Raw genomic sequence first — 14,394 nt, 5'->3', positions numbered from 1 at the left:
CACATTAAAAATAATATTAAAGAGCCCTGGCTGGTGTGGATCAGTGGATTGAGCACTGGCCTGCGAACTAAAAGGTAGCTAATCGGATTCCCAGTCAGGGCACATGCCTGGATTGCAGGACAGGTCCCCAGTATACTGGAGATGTTGGAGAGGCAACCACACATTGATGCTTCTCTCCCTCTCTTTCCCCCGCCCTTCCCCTCTGTGTAAAAATAAATGAAATATTAAAAAATAATGATAAAGAGTATATATAGTAAATACATAACCCAGTAACATAGCCATTTATTTTCTGTGCAAACGGATGGGTCAGACACAGCCCAAGGGGCCATTTGCGGAATCGTTTACTAATTCAGGCTCCCTGATGATTCTCCTTTATTTTCTCCAAAAGTTTTATTATGAAGGATTTTAAACCAACAGAAAAGTTGAAAGACTATTATAGGGCACACCTATATGCTCTACACCTAGACTCCACCGTTAACATTCTATCATTCTTGTTTATCATAGAATCTAACCATCCCTCTCCCAGGTCATAAAATTCTCTCCATAATTAAGGGGGCGGGGTTAGCAAGCTCCAGGCGGCTTACCAGTGGTGATTCCAAAGGATGCCACTTGCACACATCTTAAACCTCAGCATTCCAGGCAAGCTGGGGTGTTTTCTCCCTAGTCTGATTTTAGGGACACGGGAGGTGGAATCCGGGGTCCGGAGCGCCGGCGCCCCCCGGCGGCTGCACCGCTTGCCGCAGCCTAGCTGGCCGAGAGTCCGCCTCTTCTCCCGCGGGCGGGCAGGAGGGCGGGGCGGGGCCGGCGACCAGAAGCCGCACCTGGGCTGGGCGGTGCGGTGGCCGCAGCCCAGACAGCGGAAGCCGGTGGCCGGGCGGAGAGCCCCGAGCGCGGGCGCGGGACCGCTACGTGCGTGGGGAGCGCGGGGCTGCGCTCGGGTGCGCTCCCGGCTGCTCGCCACCGCCGCTGCTGCGCCTTTGAGTCGGCAAAGTCGGCTGCCCGCGGGCCCTCGCCTGCCTCCCTGCCTGGAGCTGCCGCGCGTAAGTGACAGTAGAGGTGCCGGCCCGGCCTCCCCGCGCCGCAGGGTGGGGACCACAGCCGGGGGGCGAGTCGCCTGTCATTGGCTTTCCAGAGGCGTGGGGCTCTTCCCGGTGCGTCCAGGTGCCGCTCGCCGCGGTGTGGGAAGAGGTTTGGGTCCTCTGGGTTAGGAGCGGGGGAAGTGTCTCCTCTCCATCTGAGGTGTGCAGGGGAGGAAGACATGGGCGTTTGCCAGGGGAGGGCGCGGAACGCATTGATCCAGGGCTTCGCGGCTTAAAAGAGGAGAGGATGGGATTGAAGTGGAATCCTGGATGCCAGAAAAAGTGCTGTGGCACCTTACACCAGGCCGGGTTGGGTGTTTGTTTGTTGTTTCAGATTCATGAAAGGGTAGCTTTGGGTTTAGACACTGGGAGGGTAGCAGGGTATTTTTTCGTGGAATTGTGGGATTGAGAGAAAATCCACGTTGGCCGAGAACCAGGTTTGGTGCCAGCGGAGAGCAACAGCCTGTTTTTCAGTTCTGATGCATCATGCTTGGGTTAAGATTATCCACGGGTAATTGAGGGGAATGGTCACGGGACTCAGAGCAACATGTCCTGCTTGCAAGGGTGAAAAAAATTCAACTGAGTACATTTTAAAGATCTTATTGACTTTATTCACTGATTCATGAATGAGGCAGCATTCCATGTAGCAGATAGGAGGGAGCTCCCAGGAGCTGTACAAAATGGAAGACTTTTGTAGGCAGAAGGGAGCGGACGTGGAAGTTATAGTTGCAAAAATCGGATTGGTTGTGGGAAGGTCACCTTCCTTAGGGGAAGGGAAGGGTCTGTCAAGCAGATTTCCTCACTAGTACTGACTAGGGAATTCCAGATTGACTGATGTAAGATTCTACTCCTGGTAGCGGCTGAAACTATAATTACATTAGGTGTTGTCGCCCTGGCCAGTGGCTCACTTGGTTGGAGTGTCAACTCGGACACCAAAAGGTTTTGGGTTTGATCCCTGCTCAGGGCACATATCTAGATTATTGGCTTGATATCTGGTCGGGGTACTTGTGGGAGGCAATGGATCGATGTTTCTTACATCAGTTTCCCCCTCCTCCCCCGCCTCTCTCTCTAAAATCAATAAAAAACATATCCTTGGGTGAGGATTACAAAAATAAATACGTAAATTATTATAAGGGGATTAGTATAAGTGACCCCATTTTGGGCCTGTTCTCTCTTTTTTAAACAAAATGAAAGGCTTTTATTTCGTCAAGACACGTTTACATGTAAGGATAATGGAATTAGACAGTTAGAGCAGGTAGGAGGCTTTCATGTGATCTCATTCAAACCATTCATTTTGGGGACAGGGTAATTAAGGCCCCGGCTGGGGACTCCTGCAGCCAGATGGGGTAGAAACAGGCCTAGATTCCTGTGGGCCGCCGACTCCTGTTGCGGGGTTCTCCCCACCTTTTTCGGGGTGTGAGGTGGGTGTAGGCTTGGGACGTACAAACTCCCTTTATTCCCCTGGGCCAGAGGGGGTGATGTGGAAGCCACTAGGGACAACTGACTTCTCCACCCATTGACCACGCTTGGCTGGGGCGCCTCAGTCCGGGCATAGAGGTGAGGTGAGGCTCTCCCACTGCTTCTGCCACTGCTTCCAAGGACGCCTATTCCTTTGGCTTTTTAAAAATTTTTAAGGCATGGGGCTGCTTTGAATAAAGATATAAAAATAAAGTATATCCAGAAGTAAATATATGATGATATGAAGTAACATATTTAGCACTGACTTGTCTTTAAGGGGATCATGCTGTTTCTTCTGCCCTTCTATTTCATGTTCGTTTTTGAGGTTACTGTTTCACTGAGGTGAGGAAACTGGTGTCAGAAGAGTAGGGACCCGTCCAGGGGACATGCTCCCCATCAGGGCTCTCTCTATTTCACTTTTTATTGAATTTATTGGGGTGATAACCAGGGCTTCCTTGACCGGCACACCCTGCTTATCTCCCCACTGCGCCGGGCTGTGGTGTGAACTCCTCTTGTTTTACTTATGCGAAGTCGTCCTGGACCTTGGTATCCAAAGAACAGAGTTAGAAATAAACACCGTTCTTTTTCGAATAAAAGTATATGAATTAAAGACTAATGTTTGTGTTCTAAAGCAGCAGTTGGGTATGATTTTGGAGCACTCTTGATATCTGTCCTCAGCCTTCAGACTTACGTCTACTTTCATTTTGAAGGTTTCACTTGGTTAGTTAGGTAAGTTGTTTTGGGAAGTGGCTTGTTTTTCTCATTTGCGCTGTGGTTTAACAACTCCTGGTGAAGGGCAAGGTCCAGCCTGTGCAGTCTTTCATTTCTAAGAGTGGCCAAATAAGTGAAAATGCCAATTAGGGGCAATGCCCTTTGGCGTTGGGCCAAAGTCATGACGGCCCTGGAGAATACTCTGGAGTTCCGACTGTTATCACCGCCTCTTTCTTTCTCTGAGTCACCCAGTAGGTGATAATCACCTTTTTGTTCTCGAAGCCCTGTTCAAATGGGCGGTTGTGTTGGTCGTGGTTACAACTATTGGTTTCAGGCTCAGCAGGGCTGAAATGTTGGCACAGTCATTTGCTAGCTGAGGGGCTATCAGCAGGGCACTTAACCTAAGTCTGATTTATCTTTTATCCAGAAATAACTTTAGGTCACGATAATCCTCGTCCCCCAGGACGGTTAATAACAATAGCTGCAATGTATTGAACACTTGTGGTACGCTAGGCATTGTGAAGAGTTTTTAAGTGGCAGGCTCATTGACCCTCACAAGAAACTTATGAAGCTTCTGTTTAAACTGGGGAAACTAAGGCATCATGATGTTTGCTCCCCTGAACTCTTCAGCTCACACTTTTAACCGCCCAGCAAATGTGTTCCAGATTTCTCTAAAAGCTAATACTTACTTAGGGCTTAGTGTGTGCCAGGCCCCGTTTCCACTACCCTATGTATAGTAACGATACTTGAGATGAGTACTCTTTTTAGCCTCCTGCCTTTACTTTACAGGTGAAGAAACTGAGGCACAGAGCCTAAGTCAGACAAACAGTAAATGACGGAACCAAGATTGAAACTGGGCAGTCTGGTCTTGGAGAGGGTACCCTCAGCCACTGCCCCGTGAATATTGGCAAGGGGCTTGCTTAGCCCAGCCTCAGTCAAGGACAACTCTTAATTGGCATTTCCACTTATTTTTCCTTAGTCACCGGTCCCTCCTCCCAGTCTCTGCAGAAGAGATGCTTTTAATTCTGTAAATGATTCAACTTTGCGTATTGAGTTTGTGATTCTGTATACATTTCTGCTGTATTCTCTGTTCTTTTAAAAACCTTGTGGTAGGCCCCGTTGATCTTCACTCTGGAAATACAGAGACAGGCTTTAGGGAGTCTGTGAACCCCCTGAAAGATGTACGTTTTCACTACCCATGTGTAAAGGGGCATTATTCTGGGGTAGAGAAGCCAGAACTTACTCTAGATTCTTAAGGGGTCACCCATGGTAGAAAGAAAGGTTAGTAATGGCTATTCCATTCTAATAACCTCGTTTTTTAAATGAGGCAACTGAGGCGTAATGGAGAGGCAGAATAACTTAATCTGAACTCTGCAGCCAGTTAGAAGTAGAACAGGGACTACAACTCAGGTGTCTGGCCCTCCGGTCTCATATTCTTTCCATCACATCCAATATTTCCCTTGGGAATAAGTGGTGCCAGGTGGATCAATTAGGAAATGCCAGAAGACTCCTGGTCCTCTCGCTGGGCCGCCGCACTGTATGAGAGACCAGCGCAGAGGAGGCGCCCATCCAAGTACAACATCCTTTGGCATGACATCCTGTTGGCAGAACCACTCTACTACGATTTAGGATGAGAGTCCACAGCTCTGAAGGGTACGAGCCGGGAGGTTAAAAATTGTCTGGGCAGGAGATGGGGAACATGCGTTGGTTGAGGCACAAGGAGGCCCTTCAGGCCTCTTGGTAGAATTGTGCTGTTTGGAAAGTTTTTGGCGAGACATTTTAAAATTCAAACGAAATACTTTTTGGTTAGGCTAATAACATCCGGTGTTGGTGAGGGTGTGGGAAAATAGATTGTCACCGTATATTTTGTGGGGAGTGTACGCTGGTACGGCATTTTGGAAAGGCCCTTTGGCAGTGTTTAGAACATTAAAAATTGTGCATTCCCTCTGAGGCATCATTCCCATTCCTAGGACTTTATTGCTCAGAAATACTTACCTACCTGAATAAAGTAGGAAGTTGCTATAAATGAGCTGACATGGAGAATGCCCATTATATATTGAACTAATAAAAGCAACTTGCAGAACAGTAACTATATAATGATCTAATTTTTAAAAATAAATAATAGATGCCTATTTTTTAGAAAACATATTTAAAAATTTACTTACTTTTAGGGAGAGGAGAAAGGAGGGAGAAAGAGAGGGAGAGGAACATCAATTCATTGCCTCTCACATTCCCCCAACTGGGGACCTGGCCCACAACCCAGGTTTGTGTCCCGACCAGGAATCAAACCAGCAACCTGCTGGTGCTCGGGCCTCCGCTCAGTCCACTGAGCCACACCAGCCAGGATGGTAGATGCCTATTTTTTCAAACTTCAATTTTGAAATAAATGTAAACTTATAGAAAAGCTACCAAAATAACAAAATTCTTATTTTAAAGAATAGTGGATATGTAGTTCTAGAAAATGCAATACTTAAGGATACCTGTGATAAAAAAATGACCAAAATGACTTACAATGACAAAATGCCTGGATGGGGGATGTCTCTCCTGTGTGGAAGACCCAGTCCTCCAGGTTTCCAGGTGGGTAGTCCCAGCTGCCTTTCCTGCTACGTTTTCCAAAGATTTGCCCCAGCCTCCACGCCTGCAGGCAGGAGTGTGATATAGCAAGGTAATTGCTCAATCCAGAGGTCGCTTTACTCTACATTATGTGGTTGTTAAGGGTTTAAAAAATTAGCGTTCATCTCTCCCAATTTAGTTTTATTTTCTCCGTGCAGTGCAAAACTAGTTCTGCTACCCTTGCACTGGTGTTTTCCCAGCATTTTCCCTCCCTCCAGTAAACGTCTAACCTGGGCTTTCTGACTTTGACAGTGAAGATCTTATATACTCTACCTGTGCCATTAGAAACACACACTATATCCCTGGCCAGTGTGGCTCAGTTAGTTGGGTGTTATCCTGCAAACCGAAAGGTTGCCGGTTCAATTCCCTGTTAGAACACCTGCTGGGATTACAGGTTCAGTCCCCCAGTGCAGTGCAGGAGGCAACTGATTGATGTTTCTCTCTTACATTGATGTTTCTCACTCTCTTTCTCCCTCCCTACCCCCCTCTCTAGAATCAATACAAGAAAAACAAGTTAAAAAAAACATATATTCTCCTGCACTCAAAAAATATGGCTCAGTCTGCTTTCCGTTTCCCCTGTCCCTTTGCCTTCCTCTCTCCTCAGCCCCAAGGGACCTTCTCTGCCTCTGTAACTTGTTACCAGAGCCTACACAGCTCAGCTGGCTCACTCCTACTACTTCTGTAACTTTCTAAATAAGCTTTCTCTTAAAAATGGAAGAACAAATACATCTCATTACCAGCAGAACTCACAATGAACTACGTTAGTAGATGTCCTTGATTTTTTTTCCTCCCCAGGCAGCCTGGATACTTTAGGACAGTATGAAAGGGGAGTCTGGAACCCCTTTCTGATTAAGAATGGGCCCCTCTGTTAGGGTGCCCCGGGTTCCCGGAGGTGGAAGAACAGAAAAGGGGTGAGGGCGATGAAAGGGGGACACCCACGGACAAGACCGACTGCACCTTAGGACCAGTCCTGAGCCCAGGTGTGTGATGAAGCTTCCTGACTCGTTTCCGGGAACGTCTTATACGTTTGGCACAATGGCACATTTTGGGAAGGAGATGGGGACCGACACCTCTGCAGGACTCCCCACGCACGGCACGCTGCCCGGGGCGCTTGGACTGACATCGTGTCATTGGGTCCTGCGAAACAAGAATCAGTGCAGCCATTTTCTGCTGTCTAGACATAGTTCACGATGTGAACCCACATTTTTTTTCCCAGGGCCCTGTTTTAAGATTCTCACCACTGTGTTAGCTTTTAGGGCCAAGATGGTGTTCTCTCTGATGAAATGCTTAAGGGGAAAAGTTTTAAGTCATGTTAAGTACCTTATTAACTCCAGGATTCTGAGGGCGCCACTTCTGAGCCTCAAACCTATGCCATGAAGATTATAAATGGCTGTAAATGTGGGGTTGGGTTATCATAAATTTGTTCACTTACATTACAGGCAACTGGGGCTTTTTCTTGGTTACTTACAAAAAACCATGCGGTAGATGGGAAACTTCAGAACATTTCAGCTCTGAGATCAGTGGCACAAAGTTATTTTCTTTTTCTGTGTCCCAACCCCCTTGCCCATTTCCTAGCACAGGAGTGCCTTTTCCTCCTTTGTGCCTCTTTCCGCTTCCCTGGTTCCACTAAAGCCCCCGCAGCTTTTGGCCAAAGTTCCCCAGGCATCAGAGAAAATGTGGAAAGTCACAAGTCAGGCCTCATGGGACTAGAACTCTGGACAGCTGTCATCAGTGTGACGTGGCCTGGAGAGCCGCCTCCTTTGCATGCAGGAGACAGGTCCTGCCCGTGCCGACTCCTGCAGGGACAGTGTGAGCTGCTTCTTCGACAGCCCCCCCCCACCCCGAGGGGAACCCCACGTTAGCACCACCCTTTGCGTTCAGATGGCCTCCCTCCCTCTCTCACGCTGCCTCTGCAGGCAGCCTCCGTGTCACAGCCTGGCACAGCTTCTCTCTGAAGCACAGCACAACTCCAGTTCGTCGGTCCACGCAGTACGGCGGGGTCCTCGTGGGATTGCTTACTCATCTTGCTGTGGGCATGCCCTTACCCTTGTTTTCACCAGCACGTCCAGAGGACGCCTGGGCTTCCGGGGCTCCCTGCTCCCCGGTTCCCGTGACCACTTTTGCTGCACACCCACAGGGCTGGGCCTGGAGCCCTGACCCCCTCAAGCCCAGTGTTGCCATCTCTGGGCAGAATCTGTTTCTGGTAGTCTCAGAAATGAGACAGATGGAGAGAGAGAGAGCTAGAACCCTAAAGGAAGGGGGATGGGAGTAACATTTTGATTTGGATTCTCCTCAGCTAAAATCAGCTATGGGAGTTCAAATGCATTGTTGGTGGCGGGTTCCTAAGGATTTGAGAAGGTTTATTGCTTTTGTTCCCCCCTCCCCCCAAGATTTACAGTGTTCTTGCTAATGCATCCCTTTGTGCTTTGGCTGTTGCTGGTTACCAGGAAGAGAGACCCCTCTAAAGTTAGCACTGACAATGGGGGCCTGTTGTAAGGATGACACAGCCACTCCAGAGGCAACAGCGTGGACTGTAGAGCCCAAAGTTGCCCTCCTCCTCCTCCCCCAGGGGCAGCAAGGTCTCTAGGCCCCTCCTCTGTGCCTCCGTGGGATTTCTCAGGGTTTTCCCCCCGAGAAGGAATTCCTCTCTATGTAGCATACGTTTGGTGTGTTTGGGGAAGGGACTGAGTTCAGGGTCTTCCGATATTGACATCTTGGGCCTGCATTTGGCTCAGAACGGCTGGCCTGGCCCCGATGCCATTTAAGTGCTCACCCAACTGCGCTAATCCGGTCTGTCAGGGCCCCCCTCCGACACCGGACTCCTCAGCTTTCCTCTGCTTCTCTGGCTGCTTCGCGCTGTCCCTTCCCCAGCCCCTGCCTCCCCTCTCCTCCATCCACTCTAATCGGCAGCTCCTCGGGGCCGGTCCGGGGTCCTCTTCCATTTCTCTGCACTGTCCAACTAGATCTATAGTTTTCAAACATTTTTTTTTATCTTCCACTTTTTTTTTTTTTGCATTTTGGGGTTTTATTTTATTATTTTTTTAAGATTTTATTTATTTATTTTTAGAGAGGGAAAGGAGGGAGAAAGAGAGAGAGAGAGAGAAACATCAATGTGCAGTTGCTGGGGGCTGTGGCCTGCAACCCAGGCATGTGCCCTGACTGGGAATCGAACCTGTGATGCTTTGGTTCGCAGCCCGCGCTCAATCCACTGAGCTATGCCAGCCAGGGCGTTTTCAAACATTTTTGTGCATAAGAACTCTCGGGGCATCTTGTTAAAGCAGATTGCTGGACCTCACTTCCCAGATACTCTGATAGGTCTAGGGTGAGACCTGGGAACCTGTGTCTTAATTGCCAGGTGATCCAGATGCAGTAACCAACACTGGACTTGCTGGTGTTCTTCGTTTCTCTGACTTTAAACACTAATTTCTTGCTGCAGATGTCCGGCTCTTTCATGAGCCCCAGGTTTATACATTTCACATTGAATTTGACCGTGGCTCCTTGAATGTGTCACAGATAGCTTACATTTACGGGCCCAACACTGTTGATCATCTCCTATCTGGTTTTGTGGGGTAACACTTGGACAATTTGAGGTCCTCTTGGAGAAAAAACCACAGCATTGTAAATGCAAAATGAGGTACAGGACCACTGAGGTGGTCCATGCAGAAGCAGGCTCAGAAACTTGAACTTCTTCTGTAGCTTCTTGGTGATTCCTCTGCTGCTCCCCACTCCCAACACAGTCTCCTCCGACCTTCCCCATCAGAATAAATTCTTACTGCCATCCGCTCATTTGTCCAGGCCGGGAGCATAGGCACCATTTCTCATCTTCACCCCACACCTGAGCCATCTCAAGGTCCTGGCTGATTGCCCCGGTCTGTCTATCCACCCCCTCACGTCCGTAGCTCAAGCTGCTGTCACGTACTTTCACATTAGCTTCTGATCCAGTCTCTCTCACTCCATCTTGCTCCCTCCCCTCCAATCCAATTACCCGAAGGCAGCCGGAGTAATCTTTTAAAGCTCACAGGCTGTTTCTGTTTCATCTTGGTGTCAGCCCTGACATACTGATGGAGAAATGTACCCTGCCGCATGCTTTGCTGGTTCAGCAGAGTTTCCTAAGTTAGTGGAGATGTCATCTTGTGGGGCTCTTGACCTTCTACTGTGTCTCGTGGGTCTTCTGGGTCCCTCTCTCTGCCTCTTAATCTCCCCCACCCCGGTCCTCACTTTCCCATGAGCTCCAGTCTTCCCTCCAGGGCTATGGCTCTTCCCAGTTCCCTCTCAAACTTACAGACCCAAGAGGGTTCAAAGTGCAGAGCAGGACAAGGGCCTTTGTATGTAGGAAACTTATACTCCTTAGAAATTACTATAAATACAAACACATGCAAAAGAGTTTGCTGTTACGTGATGATTACCTTCTCCTTTCTTACTGACATAGCAGCCCTTCTTACTGTAGAGCGGTGTTTGGAAGGGCTTGGAGAAGGTGGTTGTTCCTGCAGCACCCCGGGCCCTGCCTGGGTTGGGGGGTGGTGTCACCGTAGCGCTGGGCTCTGGTGTCTCGGAGCAGGAGACTGGAGCCTTTCCATCAGCTGTCTGTGATGCTCAGGCCCTGAGATCTGGGCTCCTTCTGCTCAAATGCACGTGGAAATGCAGGAAATCAATTTAATGATTTACAAGGAAGTGTAGACCGGATGCTGGCTTTTCCTATCAGCTCATTTTCCTGATGATTGGGCAACATTGAGAAACCGTGACCTCTGTTCGGAGAATTTTGCTAAACTGAGTCTGTAAATAACATATGTCAAATGCCCTTGGATTAAAGTCAGTACTTCAGGCAAGTAGTTTAAGGAATAATCATGTTGGCATTTATTTACTTTTAAAAGGACTTTCCTAATGTCTTACCTTAGCCTTTTTGGGTCAAGGCCAGGCAGGGGACACCCCTGGGTAAATGATTTACTGCAGAGGAAAGGCCAAGGCGTGTGCTTCCCATGTGTAGGCTGAGTTTCAGAGCATCAAGATTCAAGACATTCTGCTCCTGCAAATATTACAGTCCTATCTGACAAAACAGATACTTGAAGAGAAAAAAAAAATGTTTAAAAAGGAGTATGTGCTCTGTGATCCTGAGGAAGAGCCTTCAGCAGTTTCCCCCTTGGGGCTCTTGGGAAAGTCTAGAACAGATAAGGGATAGTGACCTTGACCGTGAGCTCCAGGCACACGCCTCCATATTCGCTCATTTGATCGTTGCAGCAGATCCATGGAGTAGGCAGTCATCCCCTTTTTACCGATGGGGACACTGAGGCACAGAGCAGGTAAGTAATTTCCCTTGGTGAAGGGCAGAATAAAAATTCACATTTAGGCTGTTCAGCAAGGAAAAACTGTACTGCCTTTCCCATTCACTGCGTTCCTCCTGCTCATTCTAAAAACCGAAAATCTTACTCAAAACGGAAATCTCTCTTCTCCCTTGACCCCCAGGTCACTTGCCAGTTCCCCGTATCTGGACTGATGTCACTGCGTGCAGATTTCACTTGACCAGTGGGTCACAACTCCTGGTGTTGGCTGTTCTCACAAGCGACTGAAATCACCTCCCCAACAGCAGCTCTTGCACGACCGAGGCCACGAGCTTCGTGGGAGGCTGTTCTTTCCAGTGTGTTGCAATGCCCTTCTTTTTTGAAAGAGCGTTTATCACTCAGTTTCAAAGAGGAACATTTCATGCTGACTCTGGCCCCTGATTTGCATGCCTGTACCCTTTTTTCACCTCAGCCTCACACTGTTCTCCAGATGCCTGCGGACCGGGTCCGCGTGGATGTCTGACCCCATCCCAGCTTGTTCGCATTCTTTCCCTCCTGCCTCTAAAAACTGACCCTTTCCGACTTCCTCCTTCTGCAGTGACTCCGGTCTCCTGCCAGCCACCTGCCCGTGCGTCATCCTGGACTTCCTTTTCACCCCTGTGTTCTGTGCCCATCTTTTTCTACATGTATATTTAATGTTTTTAAAGATTTTTTTATAGGATAGCAACAACTTTTCTTTTTTAAAAAAGATTTCATTTATTTATTTTTGAACAGAGGGGAAGGGAGGGAGAAAGAGAGGAGAGAAACATCGATGTGCCAGAGAAACATCATGTGTGGTTGCCTCTTACAAGTCCCTGACTGGGGACCTGGCCTGTAACCCAGGCATGTGCCCTGACAGGGAATCGAACAGGCAACCTTTCGGTTTGTAGGCCGTCTCTCAGTCCACTGAGCCACACCAGCCAGGGCTATATTTGTTGCTTTTTAGAGCAGTTTTAGGTTCACAGCAAAATTGAGGGAAAGTACAGGGAGGGAAGATCTTTTTTTTAAAAAAAGTTTTTGTATATAGAAAACTGCCTGGATGCGTTTTTAAAACTTTTAGATTACATTTATTGGGGTGACGTTGGTTAATAAAATTATGTAGGTGTCAGGTGTACAGTTCTATAACACATCACCTGTATATTGTATTGTGTGTTCACCCAAGCCAAGTCTCCTTCCGTCACCATGTACCCCCCTTCTGCCCTCTTCTACCCCACGCCCCCCACCCCCAGAGGGGAGATCTTATGTACCGCCTGCCTGCCCTCCCCGGTCCCCGCCATCGGAGTGGCACATATGTCCTTACACTTGGTGAACTTACATCGACACATCATTATCACCCAAAGCCCACACTTTCCATCACAGTTCACTCGTTGGGTTGTACACTCTACATCTTGACAAGTGTATGACACGCGCCCACCATTATAATACCAGTCAGGATAGTTTCGCTGTCCCCCAAATCCTCTGTGCTCTGTTTCTTGTTATTTCCCAGTGCGCTTTTCCATCCCCCTCCCCGCTTGAGTCCGTGATCTCTTCTGCTAGCTGGTGCATTCCAGCAGCCCCCTGACGGGGCCTGTGGCCTGTGATTTCTGTCACTTCACCCTCCCCCCTGTGACTCCACCAGAGGAGTCATTGCCGTCGCGTCAGGCGTCCACTTCTGTAGCCCTGCCTTCCAACAGGACAGACGCTTGAGTTCCTCCTCTCTCCGGTCAGGGACTTCCCCATCCTGTGGTGCCCACCGGAGCCCTTTACCTCCTCGTCGTACTCTGCCAACACAGGCCCTCTACTCCTGGGGGCTTGGACCCCTCAGCCTCCTAAAAGTGGTAGTGCGCCTTAGTCACCCCAGGCTGGTCCTCTTTTCTTTGCTTGTCCTAACACACACTTTGAGGCCTCATCAAGCCGCCTCCCCTTCCGTGAAGCCTGCCATTCTCCTTCCTGGAGCCCTGGTATCAGTGTTGTTTCCTTCGACACATCCAGTCAGCTTTGTGTTACAAGTGACCGTGTCATATCTTCGTCTGGACGTCTTTAGGTCTTAGAACTCAGAGAGTATTACAGTGAAAACATACCTCTCCGCAAACCTAGAATGATCGGTCAGACAGTAGGTGCTCAGGGATTACTCACTGAGCTGACTTGTCATCATCGTCTACTTACTCAGTAGTTACCCTTTATAGCTGAAGACCATGGAGAGGTCTGTCGTGTGAGTGGATGCACTGCGCTTCTCCCAGTATCACCTGCGTTCCGAGCATGAGAAAGTCATTTCCTGATCTTTGACTCTTGGTCCTCAGGTTCATATACAGATGGAACTCTGCCCCCACTCACATCCCAGAGACATTCGAGATATCAATAACTCAATTCACTGGCTGGTATTCTCCACTAGTTGCTATCTTGCAAGCATACGTTTCAAAGGAGGCAGCTTGGATGCCGTGTTAGATGTGTGGTTGTTAAGAGTGAGGGCTTTCTCGAGTTGAGCCGCCTGGGCTCAGATTATGGCTCACATACCAGCTGCATGACCTTGGGCACTGTTTCCGTATTTGTACAATTGGGGTAATAGCACTTGGCCTGGGGCGTTCTCTTGAGGAGTAGGTGAGCTCAATGATATTACAGGCTTCTCACTGTGTCTGGCAGATAGTTAACAATCAGTTATTTTTAGTCTGATTGCTATTTTCAATTATTAAAGGCATAAGTTTAACACTGTCCCTCAATCTCATCCTCCACAGTGCAGTGGAGTTAGGTCAGGAGGAAAGATAGAAACAATAGAGAAAGACATGTAGCCTTCAAGACATTCCATTCTGGGTTCTTACTGGCTACACGCTTTCTTCTTTCACAGGAAGGTGGTTAACCATGAGCGGGAGGAGGCGGGCCGACAGGGCAGGCAGGCGTTGGTTGTGTGCCCATCCTCCCAGCCCACGTGGCTGGGCTGCTTAGGTACTTATTTTTAGAGAGAGGGGAAGGGAGGAAGAGAGGCAGAGACATCAGTGTGTGGTTGCCTCTCGCACGTCCCCTACTGGGGACCTGGTCGGCAACCCAGGCGTGTGCCCTGACTGGGAATCCAAACGGCAACCCTTTGTTTCGCAGGCTGGTGCTCAATCCACTGAGCCACACCAGCCAGGCCTGGGCTGCTTAGATACTTGATGGTGATGCAGAAGTGGAGAAAATTAACTGGGACAAATACAATCAAATTTAATCAACCCAGTATGTACCGAGTACCTACTATATGCCAGGCA

General features: G+C 48.7%; 1 protein-coding gene across 1 annotated transcript in view; it reads left to right on the top strand.

The window, feature by feature from the left end:
• Positions 1–796: 796 nt before the first annotated feature.
• SNX10 (sorting nexin 10) overlaps positions 797–14,394 on the top strand; it is a 57,293-nt gene continuing 43,695 nt past the window's right edge. The window contains exon 1 of the mRNA XM_045828561.1: positions 797–1,040. The gene's annotated coding sequence lies outside the window, so the exon portion shown is untranslated. The remainder of the gene's footprint in view (positions 1,041–14,394) is intronic.

This window comes from Phyllostomus hastatus, unplaced genomic scaffold, assembly GCF_019186645.2.
Source record: "Phyllostomus hastatus isolate PE091 unplaced genomic scaffold, TTU_PhHast_1.1 phas_scaffold_78, whole genome shotgun sequence".
Classification (NCBI taxonomy): Eukaryota; Metazoa; Chordata; class Mammalia; order Chiroptera; family Phyllostomidae; genus Phyllostomus; species Phyllostomus hastatus.
Note: the sequence above shows the minus strand (reverse complement) of the source record. Positions and strands in the feature narration are given on the sequence as shown.